This window comes from Nanorana parkeri, unplaced genomic scaffold, assembly GCF_000935625.1.
Source record: "Nanorana parkeri isolate BGI_ZX_2015 unplaced genomic scaffold, ASM93562v1 scaffold532, whole genome shotgun sequence".
Classification (NCBI taxonomy): domain Eukaryota; kingdom Metazoa; phylum Chordata; class Amphibia; order Anura; family Dicroglossidae; genus Nanorana; species Nanorana parkeri.
The window spans coordinates 122,482-144,376 of record NW_017306800.1 but is presented as its reverse complement, the minus strand read 5'-3'; the positions used below and the strand labels follow the sequence as shown (position 1 = coordinate 144,376).

Sequence of the window (21,895 nt, the reverse complement as noted above, 5' to 3'; positions counted from 1 at the left end):
ATGTAATCCAATTTAGAATTAGGCTAGGGGGTGCTGCCAGTTAAGCAAACCTGAAGGTCACAAGCTAAAAGTGCCTTGTAGTAAACCTATACCCCTTTGTGAGCATTCCAGGTGAACATTAAATACTTCTAAACTCCACAACTAAAGGGAGCCCTTGTTGCCTGCTGTTAAAAAAGAGGGCTCACTATCTCATATCACCAGTTCTCGGGGAGCCAATTAGAGTTGTCTTACTCACCTCTAATTAGAACTGAAAGCACTCGTTTTCTTATCTGAGCATATTAGTGTCCTGATACTGCTCAAGCTCTTATGTTTGGCTACTATTTTTCAAGTTCCCATTTTTTGTGTATACTTGTTAACTGTGTTATAGAGCTAGATTTTTGGAGAACTGGGTTTGCCTAGCTCAGATATTCTACTGACATGAACAGCAGACAAAGGTAACTACAGAGAAAAAAACTAGATGAAATCGGATAATACTCACATGCCTATCTCTCCCCAAATGTTTCTCTGTAGGTTCCTTTTTGTGCCGCACCTACTTCTTCCAACATACATGCCTGTCACAACTAACCTTTTACTAAAACCTCATCATTGGAAACACGTGCCCATTGGCTACCTACCCTTTCCCTTTGTAGATTAATACTATTAAACAACAACAGCAAAAAAAAACATAAGTAATCATACATCAAGGCTTTAGATACACTATACTGTGATATAATACATTCTCAAGTAATTTGAACTAGTGGTGGCAACATTAAACTTGACCAGTGAAATGAGCTCTCCTGAGTATAATACAGTTATGAAACAGTCTTACGTCTGATTAATAGTTGACTGTAAAACATTATAGCTTTTTACTGAAGCCAGACTGAACAATAAAGTGGCAGAGAAGTTAATTATATTTTCATGAATTGGTCTATTTCTCTTCAATTCTTTGTTTTCGTGTAATTGAAGAACTTGCGGCTAATGCTTGCAGTGTGTGATTTGTCTTTGCAAATGGTATTCATAGATCATAAGGAGCCAATGTGCTGACACACGAGTGATAGTATCACATTGTATTTCACTCCTTCAGTTTCCAGTATTTAACAAAGACTCTAATGCTTCAGGGCTCAATACGCTCTTCCTTCCTCTTGTATTCTAATGAACAAACAGCTGCACAATAATGTGATTCAATGAGCCATTGCTAATAAAGTACTGTGCAAACATAGACAATCATACGGAATGTTGTGCCTATACAGTGGATTTCACTAGACATAAGAACATTTGCCTCCACAGTTTACAGCACCACGACTAGTGTCTTCGATCAGCAGTCAGTCATTGTGCTTACATGGCTCTGACATCTGTTTACCAGTCAACACATCACACATGTCATAAGGAATATTTCAAAGGAGACAGTCATTGATTGATACTCTAAGCATTTTTTTTAGCGATGTTGAATTGAAAGGAATCTATAGCCAAGCAAATAGTACTTGGTGATGCAGCAACTCACTGTTTCTGCCAAGTTTATTTGTGGCCAGATTAATGTTAAAATGTAATACTAAATTAATTCTGGACTGCAGCCACTTTTAAAGCAGTGTCCAAACAGAGAGCAATGTAGAGTGTATCTGACTCTATGGGGGAAATTTATCAAAACTGAAGCAGACAGAATCTGGAATAGTTGCCCATAGTAACCAATCAGCTTCTCTTTTCAGTTTATTCAGGTAAGCTTTGAAAATTAAAGATAGAAACTGATTGGTTGCCATGCACAGCTGCTTCAGATTCGGTCTGCTCCAGTTTTGATAGATTCCCTTCTATGTACCTTCCTAAAAACGTGTCAGAGATTTGAAGTGACTCTGTGACTAGTCTATAGATACTCATATATTTGCACAATCATATCATGCTTTAAAACAAGCCCTCACTGGCCCATATAGCTACAGGCACTGTGGAACTCTTCATCCTCAAAGTTCACAGCAGAAGCACTGAAGTCCTTCTCCAAACTTGCTTATGTTTCCATGTTGCCACTACCAGGCATGACTTGGCAGACTTCTTGTCTTCTAAACACTAATATAAACACAGAGCAGGAACTCTGACGTATGGAGGGATGGATTAGAGGGGGTTGAGCTGTAAGATAAGTACTTGAATGGCTGTAGTACTTCTGCTGTGGAGAAGGTCAGGGAGAGTTTTTGTTTTAAAGCTCATTTACTGGTCGTTAAGAATCTGTAAGTATTTGAATGTGTCCATAGTTTGCCCACAGGTTCCTTTAACCACTTGAGGATTTTGAACGGAATAAGTACTTCCTAAAAAACTTCAATCAAAGGTTATAGGACGTATCTCTTACATCTAGCTCCCCTCCCCTTGTCGCTTTTCCCCCTTCCGCTATTACCAGCAATTACACTCACTCGTGTGTAAAATTACATTGTATGTAAATGCAATGGGGTTGATTTACTAAATCTGTTGAAGCTAAAATACTGTTTTTGTTTATCTTCCTTCCACGTGATAAGGTATTCTTTTTTTTTTAAGCAAGTAATTTTTATTGAAGACATTTTCCAATAATACAAGCATACAAAGCAGGCTTAATCGCAGAGTTACAACAGTGTCAGCGACTAAAAGTCCTGTAGGACATGGGTAAGTAAGAATACATTACAATATGTAACAGAGAATAAACAAAAAAAAATCCAACAAACAATAAAATATAACACAGACATAGCGCATGTATTACAATAATGCTTTTTTGGAACCAGTGCACATCGATCCAGTTTGCTTACCCCCTAGGCGTAGTGTGGGGCTGACTTCACGCCTAGTAAGTAGACCTGGTAGCGGGTGGATCGTTGTTAAAGGACATTCAGGGGTCCCAGGGTTGAAGTAAGGTTCGCTTCAAGATACCATTTAGTGTCTTTAAAAAGGGACATCAACTCTTGGAGCTTTACTAAGGGAAGCTCCCAGCTTAGAAACGGGGTGATAAGGTATTCTTACAAAGTGTATTTTCACCACATTCACTGGGTCAAGGAAACATTCCCACTTCAAAGTAAAAATTTCCTTGCAGAGTGAACAGTCTATTTGCTTTTAGTAAATCGACCCCAATAAATAAATGTAATGTTTTTTATTGTATTTCCTATTTATTCATATGTAGATCAAAGGTGTGACCTAAGATCTGCATATGGTATGACTTAAAGAAACCTTACAAGTATATTTTTTAAAATAAAATGTATTCTTACTTAAAGGAGAACTATGACATGAGTGATTTCCACTCACGTCATAGTTCTAAGCCGACCTATGACAATGAGACTGTCACAGGTCGGCTCAGTAGATCGGGAGGTGAAGGAAAACATACCGGGTTCCCTCACCTCTCGATCCTGTCGCGGCTCTCTGCCGTGACAGGGGGAGGGGCTGGATTCCCCTCTCCCCGCTCCGATCTGCCAGCGCTGACTGGCGGAACGGACGGGGGAGGGGGCGGGTACAGCTGGCTCTGCCTCTAGATAGGCAGAGCCAGCTGTCACTCACGCAGGTGGGCGGATTCCGTCATCTAAGTCGGGATCCGCTCCAGGTGCGGCGTCTCAGTATACCGCGAGCTGTAGCTCGCGGTATACTGAGCTTAGGGTGACGGGAGGACGCTGGTTTGTGTCCTCCCGTTACCCTAAGGAGAACTATGGGGGAAAAACACTGACCCCATAGTTCTCCTTTAACCCCTTAAGCTGGCCATACACTAGTAGATTTCTGAACCAACTTTCATTAAAAAAAATGTCTTTATCACCTGATATTGCCATTAAACACTTGATGACTGTCGGTCGAAATTTCGTTTGATTCTAACGTTCAATTTTTGAATGGATAGAGTTTCCCAAATGAAACCACATTCACTGTTAGAATTTCAGTCAAGAAAAAAATTTCCATTCTGCTCCTTCGAGTTTTTTCATCAATACGGTCAAAATCGATTATCGACTTGCCCCGTCAACTAACAGAAAGTCAAAAGAAAGATCTTTTATAGGAAAAGTTTGTTGGGAAATCTACCAGCGTATGGCCAGCTTTAGTTAACCCTAATCAGCCCTAATTAACGCCTTCCTCCCCTTCTCGCTTCAACTATTTGTTTAATTTCCTTTTGTTTGTTCCTTTTTGTCATATAACAAGAAAATGCGCAAAATTGAAAAAACTAAACACATTTTCTTAATTTGCAAAGATCTTATTTTGTACCAGAAATAAAAATGTTTGTGCCTTTTTTAAATGGGACAAATTATAGAATAGCTTTGTATTATTTACAGTGAAAGTACTTTTTTTTTTAAAATAACTGGTCAAAACAGAATATAACACATTTGTTCATTTTTTGCATCTTTTTGTCTACAAATTCCATTGAAAAAAAATATTTTTGCAAAGCCATATTGCCAAAAGAAAGCTTGTCCCCCCCAAAAAAATTACAATGTATTAAATGTGTTTAATACTTTGTTATCTCAAGTAATAACAAAGATATGGCCAAATAAACAGACCCATAGTGGAAATGAAAAAAAAATGCTCTGGCCCATGAGGGGTAAACAGGTATGAGAGCTGAAATAATTAAAGTGACATTAAAGTCAAATTTGTTTTCTCTCCCCCAATGTTAATTAAAGCACTTACCTTAAATGATGTCTCTTAATCCAATCTTCCTCTTCTTTCATGTCCTTTTCAGCCTTCTCTCTAGCGCTGCTGTGGGTCTCCAATCCAGCGCTGACTCCTCTGTCCATGCTGGCACTTCCTGTCCCACGGTGTCTGCATGCTGGTGCACGCGTCCATAGACTTACTGAATGGCTGTGAAGAAGAAGGGTGGGGGCACATGCAGGGCCGGCCTTAGGCCTTAGGCCTTTAGGCGCTCTGTGCGAGGAAGCTTTACAGCGCCCCTCAGTGGCCACACCCCCAGTAACCACACCCATTTTCCCCAATAGCCGCACCATTTAAAGACTCCTATTTTGTTAAGCCGCAAACAAAAGTATATTAAAAAGTATTATAAAAATAAAACTTTTATTCAAAGGTATTAAACTTGTCGGCACAATATAAGTATTCTTATTAAATAAAACAACAGAAGGCAAACAATAAATGTCAAACTAAAATAGAGGAAATCTTGAATGAACAGGCACTATGTGTCCCCAGTGATTTACAAACAATGGAGTGATCAGACGATCGCTCCAGTGTTTGTCCTTCTCACATGGAGGATCGGTAAGTATCATTGATATTTACCGATCCCCCGCTCTGCCACACACAGAGCCGCTGTCATCCTGAAACTGACAGGATGACAGCGGCTCCGATCTCCTCCCCGCACGGTCATCCCGCCAGCTTCGGGCGTGTGCGCCCCCCCTTTAAGAAAGGCTTCACCGGACAGTTTATCCTCGGAAACCCCGCTGCCTCAGCTCATACAGGCAGCGGGGATCCGAAGACAGCTCTGAAGGGGGAGGGGGGCAGGGGAGGGAGCGCTGTCATGTCGCATGGCCAGCGGTGAGGAGGAGAGAAGCCGCCCCGAGGACCAGCTGTGTCGGCCGCCTGGCGTCTTTGTTGCCATGGTGCCCTGTGCGGCCGCATAGCTCGCACACCCCTAAGGCCGGCCCTGGGCTAATGCGCATTAGGGGGGAAGAAAACAGACACTGAAGCTCAATGGAAGCAGCCGGACAGCCGGTAGCGTGCATGTCGGACAGACACCGCGGGACACAAGGAGCCTGCGGTGGATTAGAGACCGGCACAAGCGCTGAAGGGACTGTCGGAAACGAGTGGAAGGAAGAAGATGATCACAGCGGGAGGCATCAAAAAAGGTAAGTGGTTACAGCAGCAAAGGGGGGGGGGTGTATGGCTTTAATGTCACCTTTTTCCTCTTGATGTATGATAATGGATTTGTATTTATTTATCATTAATTTGGATTTAGCTCGGCAGATTGTGATATTGCATTGTTATATTTACTCACCTAAAAAAGGTTTTGCAGCTTTTACCTTGATGTAAATGCTAATTATTTTATCTAAGAAAATAATTTGTTCTCTAGGTGTTCTCCCTTCACCTTTGCTTCACCTATGCAGTGGATCCAGCCATCAATAGGAAATGACGTAAAGAGCTTCTTTGCCATGCATCCTCAGAAAGGAGCACTTTATGCTCCCTCTTGGATGATGGCAGTATATCCCCGCATGATTTTCCTCTTGGGTCAGGGATGGGTGAAACATCCTTGAAGTCACCCTAAATTTCTTTCTTCTCACGGCCAACACCCCTACCCTCCTCCTCCTTACCACCAGGACACCATCTCTGTTCCTCCTTCCTAAACCTTTCTTTTCGCCTGCTGCCTCACAGGGATGGAGGCAGTATGCAAAGGATCCTGCTGGCCCTGAAACAGTAGAAAATCCTCTCCTTCCTCCTGCTGCTGTGCCTCCAGTGCCCTGTCTGTTACACCAAGCAATGTATACTCCAGCAGGAACACCAGAGGAATCATGTTGCCAATACCCACCTCATCATGGTTCACCGTTCTGGTCTCCTCTTGGAATGGTAACAAGATGTCCTGAACAAGTCCTGAATCAGGAGCCTGTGACATAGTGAAAAGAACTTCAGCTTCCCAGAGCATGTCCTCAATGCCTACTCACACAGATAGACTTAGTCCTCTGCTCCTGATGCAGCCACTGCAGCATGGCCAACGTCGAGTTCCAGCAGTGACATGTGGATACATCACATACCTCTGCATTCTGGCCAGGTGAACACTTGCTGAGTATAGCTGCCTAAAGTTGCAACGCACTCTTCTAACTTGCCCCGGGACATCCTTGAAGCCAAGAAACCTAGCCAGAAAATGCTGCATCCTGATGCTCAGATCATGTGCTAGACAAGGTACATGTGTAAACTTTTCCTGCTGAAGAGAGGCCAGCAGGTCAGTGCTATCATCAGACCCCTTGTGAGACTGTCCTCATTGCTTGAGTCCACAGTTTTTGGAGCAGATGCAAATGTAGAACCTTGTGTTGGGGGGGGGAGTGGAGAGCGGAGAGTGAGGAACGAAGAGGAGGAGTGTGGGCCTTTGTTGCCATTCGGCATCATTGAGGTGCTTCTGCCTGAATAACATTCAGTTAATAAACATCAAATAACTATTCACGTGTATTAACTCCCAGTCTATGCAAATCTAAGCTTGATTTGAAAATTGCACCTAATTTAATCTATTAGGTTTGTGCTATAGAAATTCAGTCTGGCTTCAGAAGTCACTTTACTCTGTTTATGCCTGGCAAACTAAACACCACTTTTCCTGCCTCCACTTTTAGGGCCCCAATACTGAGCTAGCTTCAAGAAGGATTTTAATACACTCTTTATATGTTGATAAATAATCTGATATAACTTCCAGGAAATCTCTAATCACTTCCCAGTCAGCTGTTGGATTGCTTTGGGTATGAAACCAGGCTGTACTGACCGGAATCAGCACTAGAACTGCAAGTAAAGCTTCATGTACATAATAGTGGCTCCATGTCTGCAGAGACAACCTTGTTTTAGCATAAGGCTATGCTCACATTTTTTAGTGCTTTTCTAGTAAAATATGAAAATATCACAAGTGTCCAATTTAGCTATAAAGTTCACTAGGTTTTTCAAAGCAAATGTAATTGAAAACATATAATAGTAGGAACAGGAACAACTTTTGTTTAAATGCTAATTCAATTTCCAACTGTCATGCTACTTAAATAAAGATTTTCCCTCCACTGAAATGGCCTAACAAAAGTAATTTAAATGGTCCAGTCAGACTGAACAGGAAACGCTTGGTTTGGATACATGGATAAGGGGAGATGGGGAAAAGAAAGTTTTCAAAACTGGAGAGAAAAGCAACTCATTATTTGCTCTCGGCAAGAGCAGGAAGGACTCTTCTATAATAAATGGAAAGCAGCAGTGTTATAAAGCCTCAACTGACTGGAACTGTGCATCAGCCATATCAATTTCTATTGACAGTAGAAGTCAGTAGTTCTGTTAAAGAAAAAAAAAGTCCTGTTAAAGTCATTAACCTTACACTATGTAGACAGATAGATACATTTCTTTGTACTGTATGTCTTAGCATAGGGCATATCTCTTATGTGTAAATATGTGTAGTGTGTCTGGTAAATCGCCGCTTTATTTCCTGTATTTCCATTCCTGTATTGTAGCTTTTGTAAAGAGCACATTTTGATATCAGTAAAGATATCTCTGTTTTACATTTACTTTTCTGTGTTTGTGCCTGTTTCCTTAAAAGTCAATACATAACTTATAAAATATAAACAACCACTTTTAAAATGACATTTGTGCAATATTATTAACACACAGATAGCAGCAAACTATAAACTGTGTTGCTGCAGCGCAATGGATAAAGCATGTAGGCATGGTCAGTAGGGTCAGTTGTTGCTTGATCTAACTTTTGAATGCAGAAGAGGCATGATTCGAGAGATTGACTGCAAAATGACTATTTATGCCAACCTTTCTCAACCAAGGTTCCATGGAACCCAAGGATTCCTCCCAATGTTGATAGGGGTTCCTTGAGCAATATGCAATTACTGCCTCTTGCATAAGTAACAATGGACACCAAGGATCTTTTTAGCTCTTTGTTGGTCAGTAAGATGAATGCCCCCTTACAATGTAAGGGGCTTTCATCTGACTTAGCACCAATGTGAGGAGCATTCTTCCCACTGAACAACCAGTGTAAGGGGGTATTTCACTGAGGGGACTTCACTGATCACCAATGTGAGGGAACACCATGATTTTCTCTGTCTGCGTTTCTTCTCTGGTTACTGTAACTTATTGTCTCATTTAATTGCTGCTACTACAACCCAAAAAAAATGTTTACATCAGAACTGCAAGCTGTGCAACAATTAACCCACACAGTGGGGCTACCACCGCAAGGGTTAACAGCTTGTTTTGTTCTAGGGGATGGATTAAAGAAGAAATATTTACCTGATCCTCAGTTGTGGGTTTGACACAGTTAGTTTTTACACTCAATGCTATTTAGAAAGGTTCAGCGGTGTGTTAGATCTGCTATTGACTTTGTAGTCTAAAAGTGCACAATATGCTCTTTTACTACAAAACACTGAACATGCTCCTTCTTCACCCCAAAATTTAGCCAAGTCTGCACTACACAGCCAAACTATTTGCTGGGTGCATAAATGCATAGGCATCCCGGTCATTTCCCATCCATGTATACTCACATGCGCATGTCCAATTACTGTAGACCTTGCAATTCCAAAGACAGGGTTGAGTGTTCAGATTTTATATATCCTACCATGGCTCTACATAACTCAGTGGAAGTTGGCACAGTGGTCCTTATATAAATATAAATAAATACTTTTTTAAATGGACACCTTGCATTTTTCAAAGGTATGTTTGTAGTTTTTTCAAATAATTGTTTGTAGTGCTAGTTTTCACTAGACACTTCAGAGCTAGGAAGCCTAGTGACGTATTATATGGAATATAAAGTTGGCCTCTTTGGCACAGAAGGGATTAAAAGGAGCAAAGGAAATTGCTCATAATTGAAAACAGGATCATTATTGTAATAGCTACTGCAATTAAATATGGGGTATAAACAATCTGGATGCACCAAGCAGCCGTTTTTTACATAATATATGCACAATGTCTAATCATATCACTGAGGGAAGAAACTAGTGGCAAGGGTGTACTGGTAAACTGCTGTATATGATATGTAGATAATTAGCTATTTAATTACTATGCTAAGTTGTTATACAGTTGTATTGATTCACATATTTCAAGTATACACTGAACACCGGATGTATGACAATAAAACAATGTATATTACGTTTTTTCCACCATTGTGACCTTAAGCATTAAAGCATAATTTTTGTGGCACCAGTGAATAAAAATCACCTAGTTCTAAAAATTGCAGGAAAGAACAATCAAAAGTACATATAATTTATTCCACTGGTATCTACTCTAGTGATACACATCCCATGAGATATACTTAAAGAGAAACTTTGCCAATATCTTTAAAATAATAACAAACACACCTTTAGAAATGTTTGGTAAATGCAATCTACAAACAGATACTTCTAGATAATTGCAGGCTTTTAATTCTATGCATACCTTATTTTTCTTTTCCTCCCCATTCTTCTCACAATGGCCATGTGTACTTCCTGGAACTCTGGCACATGTGTCTAGGACATGTGACCATGCACATCATCTTAGAGGAGGAAAATGCCTTTCCCTGAGATCTCATGAGATTACAGATGAGATTTCCCAGCAAGGCACTGCTGATGTAACCTTCCCAGGATGCAACACCTGGGCACATTACAACACTTTTGCAAAAAGAGAACCAGAAAGTAGAAAATAAGAAATTCTAAGTAAATTGAAAACCTGTTTGTTTAATGAATGAAAGATGATTTCATATCAGCATGTAGAGCTGCATGCTAATGTGATTTTTAGGTCCGGTAAAGGTCCGCTTGAAGTGAATAACACATAAAGCCGACATTGTATATTTATTTCCATGATCTAATTGAACAAAAATGCAAATTTGTCATATGGAAAAAGTAAGCAACCCCTACAATGACAACCACTTAAAATCCATGATATTACAAATAGGATTAGGAGCCAGATTAGGTGTGAATTATTAAAACCTACTTAGAGAGTATGCAGGTGGAATTCGTCTTAGTTAAACCTCAGATATCTGGGGTGTGGTGTACTCTGTGCTATTGACATGGGTGGTGCCATTATCCTGAGATTAATCGAGCTTTCTAACACCCTCAGAAAAAAAATGTGTGGGTGCCTATGAGTCTGTCAAATTATTTCCAAAGACCTCAAAACTGTTAGAACTTAATCACTCCACTGTACAGAAAAAATCTACAATTTAGCTTCCTGTATAATCAGCTGGCCACCTGCGCACTGGTCCTGATATCCTGTTTTATGGTGGCTTCTTTCTCTTGCAGAGTCACTCTTGCATGTGCTAATAAGTTGTGTGTGTCTCCACAAACACACAGGTACAGCGAGGCATATCACTCCCTTCCCTTGCTTCCTTCTCCAAGCTGGTAGATGGACAGCTGCTGGAAACTGCTCTACTCCTTGTGATCTTGTACTGGACAGGAAGTTCAGGGAAGCTGAGTGGAGAGAGTTGGAGCTGTTCAGAAACATGATGACTAATTGCTTGGGTAAAGAAATACTTTGCTGGGCAATATATATTTTATTTTGATTCATTATTGAAAAAAGCTTGAGAATGTAATGCTAATTTAATTTTTATAGTGAAAGTGTAGTCTTATATAGACCCCCACGTAGCTCTTCTATCTGTGTATTAAAATGCCTCAGTTTGTCTTTTCACTAGCTTCCTGCAACCCTGGTACATAAGCAATCAGTTATTAAGAGGGAAGCAATGTAACCACAGCAAGAGCAAAGGCAGCCTCGTAATCATGCTTTATTGAATCACACTTTGCTATGAGTCTAATAAATGGAGCTTGCTGATTAGAAGAGATGGAATTCAGTGGCTGTCCCTTCCTTATCCAAGTTTTGACAACAACTAAGGGAAGTCAAATCAAAAACTGACTATGGAGTCTGGTGGGTAAGTCCAGATTGAAAAAATGAATAGTCTTACAAATGTTTTGCCAAGTAAGACAATTTAAAGTTAAATATGGAGTATGTAAAACATACTCTCCCCAATACTTAGAGCCAGTGAGTGACAGTGGCAGTGTCCCATGCGAGCTCTAAGACCAAGAGCTGACCAATCACATGCCCACTCATCATTCAGCTCTCAGTCACAGCCCCCTGCAGAGATTCCCCCTCAATATTGTCATATTGTCAGGATACTTCTCAAATGCGGCACGGCTCTTTGCAGACAGCCAATAGCGGGCCAAAGCCCAACTATTTTCTGACTTACGGTCACATAATACATTAACCACTCGAAGACCAGGTGTTTACACCCCCTTCCGTGCATTTTTTAGTATTCAGCACTGCAGTACTTTGACTGACATTTATTCCATTATGCAACGCTGTACCAAAATGAATTTTATACAATTTTCGGGGGACAGATAGAGCTTTCTTTTGATGGTATTTAATCACCACTGAGATGTAAATTTTTTACTATGTAATGAAAAACGTACCCCAAAAAAACAGTTTTCCCTATGTTATGTTAAAAAACATTTATTCTTACCCAATTTTTTGATAAATAATAAGAGATGGGGTCACGTCAGGTAAATAGACACCAAACATGTCAAGCTTTAAAATTGCGTGTGCCAGTGAAATGGCAAAAAAAAATACCATACCCAAAATTGCCTATAGGCGATGCTCTAAAAGCTTTTACCGCTCATCAGTTTAGTGTTATCCGTGCATAATGGACCTAAAATTATAGCCCTCACTGCGACATTTGCAGTAATATGCAACATGGGTGGCACAATGGGTGTAATTATCATTTTCGCACATAGGCACACCTGACGCATGTTTGTGTGTGTATTTGGGGGCGGGGGACTTTAAAAAAATTGGTGTGTTTTTTTTAAATAAAATTTATATGGGACTATAATTTTCTTTTGTAACTTTAGTTTTTTTTTTACATTTTTCACTTAACTTTATTGCTATCACGTAGGGGGCTAAGAATCCTCCTATGTGATAGCCAATCTACACAGATAGGTCCTTTTTATGGAGACACTAGGGGTCTTTAATACCCCTAATATCACCTAGGGACTCCCAAAGAAGCTGATGAAGCAGAGATCTGCTTCACCAGCTTCCTGCATTCAGAGACTGGAGGAGAGCTCAGAGGGAGTTTGTGTTATGATCTCCCTCTGATCTCTGGCGACAAAGCCATCGAGCGGGTCCCGGGCACAGCGGAGCTCGGGATCTGCGGTAGTGGAGGGGGGCACACCCACATGCATAATGCAAGCGATCCAGCAGCTCTACAGCCACTGGACCGCTTGTACAATATGTAATCAGCCATCGCTGGCTGTTTACAATTTAAGCAGTTTTCCTGCTCATGCGCACCACCCAGCAGCGCGCATGAGCGGGACAAGTGAGGACGTCTGAAAATGCCTACTCACATCCAAGAAGCTCCCGGCCGGCCATTTAATAACAACGGCCAGCCGGGAAGCGGATAATACAAACTACTGTGACCCAAAAGAATACCATAGCCTAAAAAAGTTTGGCTTTCCTCCTTTTTAAACAATGTCTGAAAATGTTCAGCCTATAAGAAAACCAAAATCCCCTCTGTGATAGTATGTTTTATGAATGTGTATATGGACATCATTAGCAATTGCAGATTGTATCCGGCAAAGACCTCTCACATCCACCTAAAATGTGATTGCAAAGCTTTGCACATATTCTTGAAATTATTTCTTCATTTTAGTGCAACTATTTGTCGCTCACAAAAACAAACAAGTAAATTGTGTTCTGGCTGGAGCTCAACATCTTGAGCAGACTGCTATGTACAAAATGTATGAGTGCTGAGCCTTTTTTAGCACTTTGATTGTGCTCTGTTATTCAAGTTGATGCAGAATAAACTGCATGTTTCATAGAGTAATGATTTTTATACTTCTTCATTTCACATTATATGCAATGTATTGCTGAAAGTACACCTGTATAACCACTGGAAACAAAATAAACTACGCTACTGACTTCCCTGTAGTCTATGAGCTATAATTATCATTTGTAACACTTTTCAGTCTCACAAGTTCCTACTTCTGCTGTGTCAGTGCCTACCTTGAACACCCCATTTAATCAACACCTGCTTGGCCTGTTGTGAAATGCATGCAGTGACATTTACTAATTCAGCAGTGCTCAGTCTTACATCTAGACTGAGTTCTAAAGCAAAAACCGATGAAGGTATTAATTACATAGATTTTACTTAGTGGTAAGCTCCCCAATGGCACACAAAAAAACAAAAAAATAACCTGGCAGGGGTTTTAACCCTTCCCTACTGTGTCCAAAAATAAAAAAAAGTATTGGCTATACAGTCCCGTTAATGATCTATGTCAGCTATGAATTGAATTGGTGGCAATTGGTGGAACTTTGCGGTAGAAGGCATTACATCGATTTCTTTAATGGTAATTTCCACAGTCCACAAATAGCTACAAATAAACTGGAAAGGGTTTTAACACCTAATCTAAGCTCTAATCCAGCATCTTGCATTCAGACTACATTTTAAAGCAAAAACATAGATCTAGACATGTAAATTTCTTTTCACTATTCTTTTCATATTCGTATGAATTTCGTACATTTCTAATATTCAAATGCATATTTAAATTCCGAATTTAAACATGTTCGAATACGAATAAATCCGAATGTTAATTTAACCTCCCTGGCGGTATGATTATGCAGTATATCACATATATTGCATGTTTTCACTTTTGAATTTCCCGCCGGCTCCACCCCTAGCTGTGACGCTGAAAACAAAACTAAAAGACGGATGCTGGCATCGACCGGGCACACACAGCAGAGGGCACTGTGGGCTTGTAGGGACAAGGTAAGAGACACTTTTGTGCAATCCCGAGCGTGGCTCGGGGTTACCGCTTTTGGTACTGAAAATTAACCCCCAAGCCACACTCGGGAATACCGCCAGGGAGGTTAATTAAAATTCAGATCCATCCGAATTTTATTCAACATGAAATTAAATCAGACATGTGACTGTTCTCTGGCCAATCAGATTTGTTTTGGCTGTTGGGGGTTGCATTACAGGCATGGTCATGTGACTTCCTGTTGTGGAGTAGAGTGAGTCAATATGAGCAGTAGGAGAGCACACAGTGTCAGAACTAAACTGACCAAAAAAACACCAAAAAATGTAAGTTAATTTATAATGAAAGAATCCCATCCAAATCGATCCAAAACTAATATTTGGATCGTTCCAAAATGAAAATGCGGACAGCTTAGTAATCCAAATAACGAACCAAATCTAATTTTAGATCCAAATTCTGAAAAAAGAAAGAACTAAAAACCAGAAGCGATTCAATTATTTTTTTTTGCGGGCTTACATGTCTAGTCATATCTTCCTGAAATTTATCTTTAACTGCTTCCCAGCCGTCCGTTGTAATTGAACGGGCAGCTGGGAGCTTCTTGGATGTGAGTGGGCATTTTTAAATGTCCTCGCCCACCCTGCTCAAGCAGGAAAACTGCTTGAATTATAAACAGTCAGTGATGGCTTTTTACATATAAGCATTCCGGCGTCTGTAGAGCTGCCTGATCACTTGTATTATAAATGTGGGTGTGTGCCCCCACCGGCGCCACCAATCTGGAGCTCTGCTGTGCCTGGTGCAGGCCTGGGACCAGCACAGTGGCTCTGTCACCGGAGATCATCACATGATTTCCCTGTGATCTCTCCTCCCTTTTCTGAATCCAGGAGTGATGTGTATTACATCACTTCCGCATTCAGCTGTTGTAGCTGGAGAGAAGCTGGTGAAGCAGATCTGTACTTGATTAGCTTCTTTGGGGGTCCCTAGGTGACATTAGGGGTCTTAGACACCACTGATGTCTCCATAAAGAGGACCTATCTGTGTAAATTGGCTATCACGCAGGGGGCTTCTTAGCTCCCTATGTGATGGCAATAAAGTTAAGTGAAAAAGAAGTTTAAAAAAATTAATTACAAAAAAAAATTAAAGTCACATATCATTTTTTTTTTTTAAACACAAAAAAAGTTTAAACTCCCCCGCCCCCCACATGCACACACAAACATACATCAGGTGCACCTATATGAGAGAATGAGGATTGCACCCATTGCACCACGCATGTTACATATCACCACAAATGTTAGAGCAAGGGCAATAATTCTAGGGACATCAATCACTGATAACACTAAACTGATGAGCGGTAAAAGCTTTTAAAGCATGGCCAATTTTGGGTTGTTTTTTGTTTTTTTGTTATTTCACGGGCGCATGCAATTTTAAAGCTTGACATGTTTGGTGTCTATTTACCTGACATGACCCCCATATTTTGTATTTTACTGAAAATTTGGGTAAGAATAAATGTTTTAAAACATAATTCATCCCCACACAGCTACCTCCTCATGTATCACTTACCGCTCCCTTTTAGATTGTAAGCCCTCATGGGCAGGGCCCTCATTACCATCTTGTCTTGAATTGTATTGTGATTGTAATGTCTTCCTTATATTGTAAAGCGCTGCGCAAACCGTTGGCGCTATATAAATCCTGTATAGTAATAATAATATAGGGAAAACAGTTTTTTCTAAATTTTTGGTACTTTTTTCATTATATAGTAAAAAATAAAAACTCCAGTGATGATTAAATACCACCAAAAGAAATCTTTATCTGTCCCCAAAAAATTGTATAAAATTCATTTCCGTACAGCATGATTGAATAAATGTCAGTCAAAGTATTGCAGTGTTAAAATACTAAAAAATGGCCTGGCCAGGAAGGAGGTGTAAACATTCCTGTCTTCAAGTGATTAAATATCTGGCTGCAACAAACCTAACCCCATTCTGGGCCATATTGATGTGTGTGGCCACGTATAGCTATATGAAATAATAGTATTATTTATACAACCAAAATCTGAAACTTCCAAAAGGTGTTACTATGTAATAATTAAACAATATGCTACCTAATTATTATAGTCCACAGTCAGAAATACCAGTAATATAGTCCACACTCTAAATCTTTGGCTTGATACATTCCTATATATAGTAAAGTTAAACCATACCTACCATATATATTACTATTGCATGATTGCAAAACTGGTATTATTAATTTAATAACACCAGTTTTGCAATCATGTAATAGTAATATATAGGGTAGGTCTTGTTTAACTTTAAACTACAATACTGTGTTTCTATATAAATACAACTCATAGATTTTGGAAAGTAGAGATAAGTCTTATTGGAAAAAAATGCCTTGCATCATTCTAAAAGGATTATTCAGTAAGCCAAAAAAAAAATGGAATAGCCCAATGCAACTAATCAAAAATGATCGACTAATCATGTGACTTTGGGAAATCTAATTATTTGCTATGGGTTACCGCACTGTGCACTTCAGTTTTGCTCTTTGCACTGCCTTATTGAATGTAGTGTATAAATGTTTATTTCCAGCTTGATAGAGTTGATAAAAAAGAGCTAGATAACAATTATCATTTAGTCAATAGTAATTTAGTGCTGTGAGAAGATCTCCTAGTCTGGAATGTGAAGGGGATTTTACAGCCATAATTAGGATTTTTTCCACTTTAAGCAGAAGATTATCTGGAGATTACAATTTATGTTCAGTGCAGAGTCAAATTTATAATGAAACCCAATTTCTTCCGCCAGTGTATTGACTTTGCTCTGACACAGCTTCTGTGTTCCAGCTAATCTATGGCATAAAGAATGTCAATGAATCCAAATTATATATTTTTTAGTCCCTGCCTGGGTGCATTGCAGAACAAGCTAGACTGCTATGAAAAAGGACAAACCAATTCTGATTTTTTTTCAATGTCACTTTTATTATAGGTGAGATTTGCTTTATGCTGTCTACATGCTACTAAGTTTATACTAGTAATATGACTACTTTGAGCATATTTGTCATTAAAAATACACTCTAGTTAAAAAAAAACATAAATTATTGGAACACAGCCTACCTGCACATGACATGTTTTCATCCAAGCCTAGCTGTAGTGCATCAGTCCATCCACCTCCTGTTGTCCAGTACCCTGGTGATCTGACAACTGATTTTATTTTTTGTAATGCATGATACGTAGTCCTAATACACACCAGCTGTAGGCTGCTTGCTCTCTCTGACCTAGAGAAAGACTGATATATCTAAGTGCCATAACGATGTTCAGCAGAATTGCTTGAACACCACACAGATTCAAACCTGCCTTGGAATTGGACTCTAACTGGCATCAAGAAGCAGGAGATGAAGTTAAACAGCACAGAAGAGCTATGTAAATTTTGTTTGCAATGTATTACTTAGAGCTCAAAGTGGAATTTATGATTTTAACATAGTTGCAACATTTGCTGGATAATGTTACCAGTAGCATATAGGTAAAAATCTAGTCACTGAGATGCATCACTATGTAGGAAAATCAGCTCACTTAGGTTATTTTATTTATTAGTGACACTACTGAGTTGACTGTGAAGGTTCTCATTCATCGAGGTCATGGTATATCTGTATAAAATAAGTCAAGGCAACGGGACTTGCTGTATTTTTCTTGAAGACGTTTCACTGGTCATCCAACCAGCTTTCTTGAAAAAGCTGGTTGGATGACCAGTCAAACGTCTTCAAGAAAAATACAGCAAGTCCCGTTGCCTTGACTTATTTTTTTACAAATATACTATTGGGTTGAGTTCCTCATAGGTTTCTTATCCTGATATCTTCGAAGATATACCCACCCCCTGCCATGTAACTTCTATTGTTCCATGTAATGTAACATACATGAAAGAGTGAGCAAGGAAGACACCTTGATAGTGGCCATAGCAGGTAGATGGAGATGTGATTTTAGGCATAGAGCTTTACCTCCCAGACTCCCCAGGAAATAGAGGAACAGTATTGGGTGATGCAATCTTTTGGACTAATCTTTAAAAAACATTTACAGTTACTGAAAAGAGGAAAACCCTTTTGCTGTGTATAACATTAGAGCACTGTTACACTGAAAAGTCACAGTGAGTTTAAAGCGGATATCCAGGATAAGCAAATCTATAAATGAGAGACATGTGTATCCTTTCTTGACTCGGTGTGCATTGTGTATTTCCTACATATCTGTGCAGCAATCCAGTGTGAAACATTGCCTCTGTGCAGGAGCTTATTGATGTGCAAGGTGACAGGTCTCGTCTCCGCCCCCTCCTGTAGTTTTCTGCACGGAGACTGTAGTGGGTGGAGCCTGCTGGGCCCATGCCACAGCTCTGCTTAGACTATATACAGCACAGTGATGACATCACTGCTACTTTTACAAGATTATAACCAGGTTTGCAAAGGCATTTGGTGCATGCAAAGTCGATTTATACCCTTTGTGGTTATTTAATTGAAGGTTTTTGTGCCTAAGGTTCAGCTTTAAATACTAGGTGATTGTTACAGCAACAAGTAAGTATCTTGCCTTACAGTATAACCAGTTAGCTATTTGCTTGTGTGTGCACAATGTAGTCTGTGTGGCTGCAAATTCTATTTATGACAAACTACATTTTTTCCTCTTAGGCATATTAAAGTAAAATGGTAGTTTTGTTTTGCTTTCTGCATATATTTCAAGTAAAGGATCCTTAAACAGCAAGCGAAATCCACTGTGCTGAAATATTTCTGCAGCTCTCATTATTGCTCAGTTTATAATCGATATCATTTTTAAAGCAATACTTGCATACCCGATTGCTACAAACACATTCACAGTTCTGTGTTTGCATGGGGCAAACATGAGTTAGCAGAGCTGCACTAAGATTTCCACCCTTTATAGCACCACCTCCATAGCAGGAGTGCTGATTTAATAAAGAGGTATTTTTATACTAGCCCAGAAAACCTGTGTTAACATCTAACATGTATTCAATCAGGTTCAGTAGAAACTTCTGTTACTTAAATACCTCTGAAATGACTGGGTGGTTAAAAAGAACAAAGGTTTGCCAGGAGCATAAAAATAACCCCATTAATCATGTACCCCCAAGGCACATTTTTCTATCTCTGTGTGCTAATAGTCATTTATTTAGTTTGTAAAGTTTGTTCTGACCAATTCAAAACTTTTTGATCAACAGAAATATTGAAACACAAGCAGAAAAAAAAAAAGATCACAGCATATCCAGCAGTTTTATCAGCAATAAAGCATAATATGAAAGTCATAAATCATGAACCACTATATATCCATGGCTGACCAATTCATAAATCAATATCGCTCTGGGCAATAGACAATGCTAAATTGTACAGTGGCATCAACAGATGTACACTTAACCTATGCTGAAAACAAAATCCAATACCAAGAATCTCGGAGCCCTCATTAAAACACACAAAGGACTAACAGCTTTTTACAATCTATATGACATCTTGAACGCTGCATAAAAGGTCAGCAATACATTTCATGAAATCACAAACAGGATAAGAGTTTTGAGACAATATCTGATAGAGAGCAAATTACTTTTGGGAATGGTGCCAGAGTCAGCCTATTTCTTAATTAATTTCTTTCCCCCTGAACTCCATCTGCTTGACTGTCACATCCTGCAGGAGGTCAATACTGATTCATTCTTTAAACGATGTCCCCGTAAATATACATCTTGGTAGCAGCTAAAACAAGCTCCGACAATTATCTAAAGTAACAACCTTCAACATGCATGATCTGGACCACTGATAAATTGCAGGAAGAGTATCATAGCAGTGGTCATTTGCTAGCAAAACCCTTAGCTCATTCATATGCAGCTCCGAAAGTCTAGCCTGCTGTTAAATGCCCCTATTTGAAGTTAGGCTAAAGAGCTTACACTTGACAATGGGTGAGTGCCCAAGCCCTTTCCTTCCAGTAAGTGGCTGGCTGATAAGACTGACCTACGGTACCTGCTTTCATGTAGATGGATGAGACACCTTGCTTAGGTCCAGGGTGCTGAAAGCTGCCTTATCTCCGCAGCATCCTTTAATTCCGCGATCCCCTACCATCCATCTGCAGGCTGTTTAATATTCTGTAAAATGTTTAGGAGATCAGAGGCTGATGTAGCATTAAGACTGGAAATGCACCTTCTGTTTTCAAGGTTTTCTTGCAAGTAAAGCACCTATCCAGCTCCAAATGTCTTTCACACACGTGCAGTTCAAAGGACATCCAAGAAGCACAGCACTTAGAGCAGTAATCTCATTATTGTTCTGTTCAACCTTCTAGTTGTTTGTGCTTCTTGTCTCCTGGGTAGAACTATTACATCGGAGCATCCACCTGCAGCAATGCACACTGTAATCCCAGCTTTGACAGCACTGCCTCCCTAAGTGTCTCTGCTGATACAAGGTGTGATGAGTCTTGGCACAATGTCCATGCAATGATCCCAGCGACAGCTGCAAGTTGCCTTAGCACTTACTCAAAAGTGCAGGCATGATCAAATCCATTGGTGTATTTCTAGTTCCCTAGCTTTCCCTGAAAGAATGTCAGAAAGACTTTCAACTGCTGTGCCCCTCATGAACAATTGTGGGTGGAACAGCATGTCTAGGAGTTGGCTCAATGCTGCATACCGATCCAACACATACAGATGAGGTGGGGGGAGGTGGGTCAGCTTAAAAAAAAAAAACGAATACAAAAATGGCATCTGACTTAATCACTTGGCAGCACATTATGGATTCATTGAGCTCCAACAAATGAACTAGCAGAAACTGAGAAATCTACCAGCACAGCAATTATGGGTGAGAAAATGATTTCTAAATGCTAGTACTCTTCTGTTATGAACTGTGGAGAAGTGGGTGGATGTGGCTGTTTTCAAAGTAATTGAGTAATGCAAAATCTTTGTCTAGCCATCATTTTCACATTATGTTGCTGCACACTTCAACAAACCAGAATTTTCATCTGCAATTTATTAAACAGGCATGCAAAAAAAGAATGGGTGGAATGATACTGCTTCAATTATCATGTACAATGTCTCCCTCCAGTGGATAGGCTTGAAATGCAACATTTCACTTTTAATGTTCATATAGAATTGTTGCTTTTTTCACATTTGAATAACCCTTTACTATAAGTCACACAAGCGCTACTGCAAGTGGTTGCTGTAATTGGACTGATTCAATGCATTAACTCCAATAAGTGGGCGAGAATTGCCATATCTGGTGTTTGTGAATGCACAGATTCTCCAAAGATCACTTGCAGGGTTATTCATAAAGCTGCCGAAGGCAGCCGTATGAATAACCGACTGCGTGAATAACCGACCCGAAGTGAAGTGAGCCGAACGCTGTTCGGCTATTCACTTCAGGCTTGTACATACATCGGCTTGCTTTGGCTGGCTACGGGTCAGCCGAACATGCACGGCATGTTCGGCCGACCCGAAGTGCTGAAGGAGTTTGACTCAGCCGATCCAACATCTGGATCAGCTGCGCCGAACCTTCGGCAGGCTACTCACTGCTGTTCGGCCTATTCTCATAGGGGGCGAACGGCAGCGAGTGAATAGCCGAAT

General features: G+C 39.9%; 1 protein-coding gene across 1 annotated transcript in view; it reads right to left on the bottom strand.

Moving 5' to 3' along the window:
* Positions 1-20,959, bottom strand: part of FAM19A2 (family with sequence similarity 19 member A2, C-C motif chemokine like) — a 212,381-nt gene extending 191,422 nt beyond the window's left edge. The window contains exon 1 of the mRNA XM_018561595.1: positions 20,310-20,959. The gene's annotated coding sequence lies outside the window, so the exon portion shown is untranslated. The remainder of the gene's footprint in view (positions 1-20,309) is intronic.
* Between the last annotated feature and the right edge of the window lie 936 nt (positions 20,960-21,895).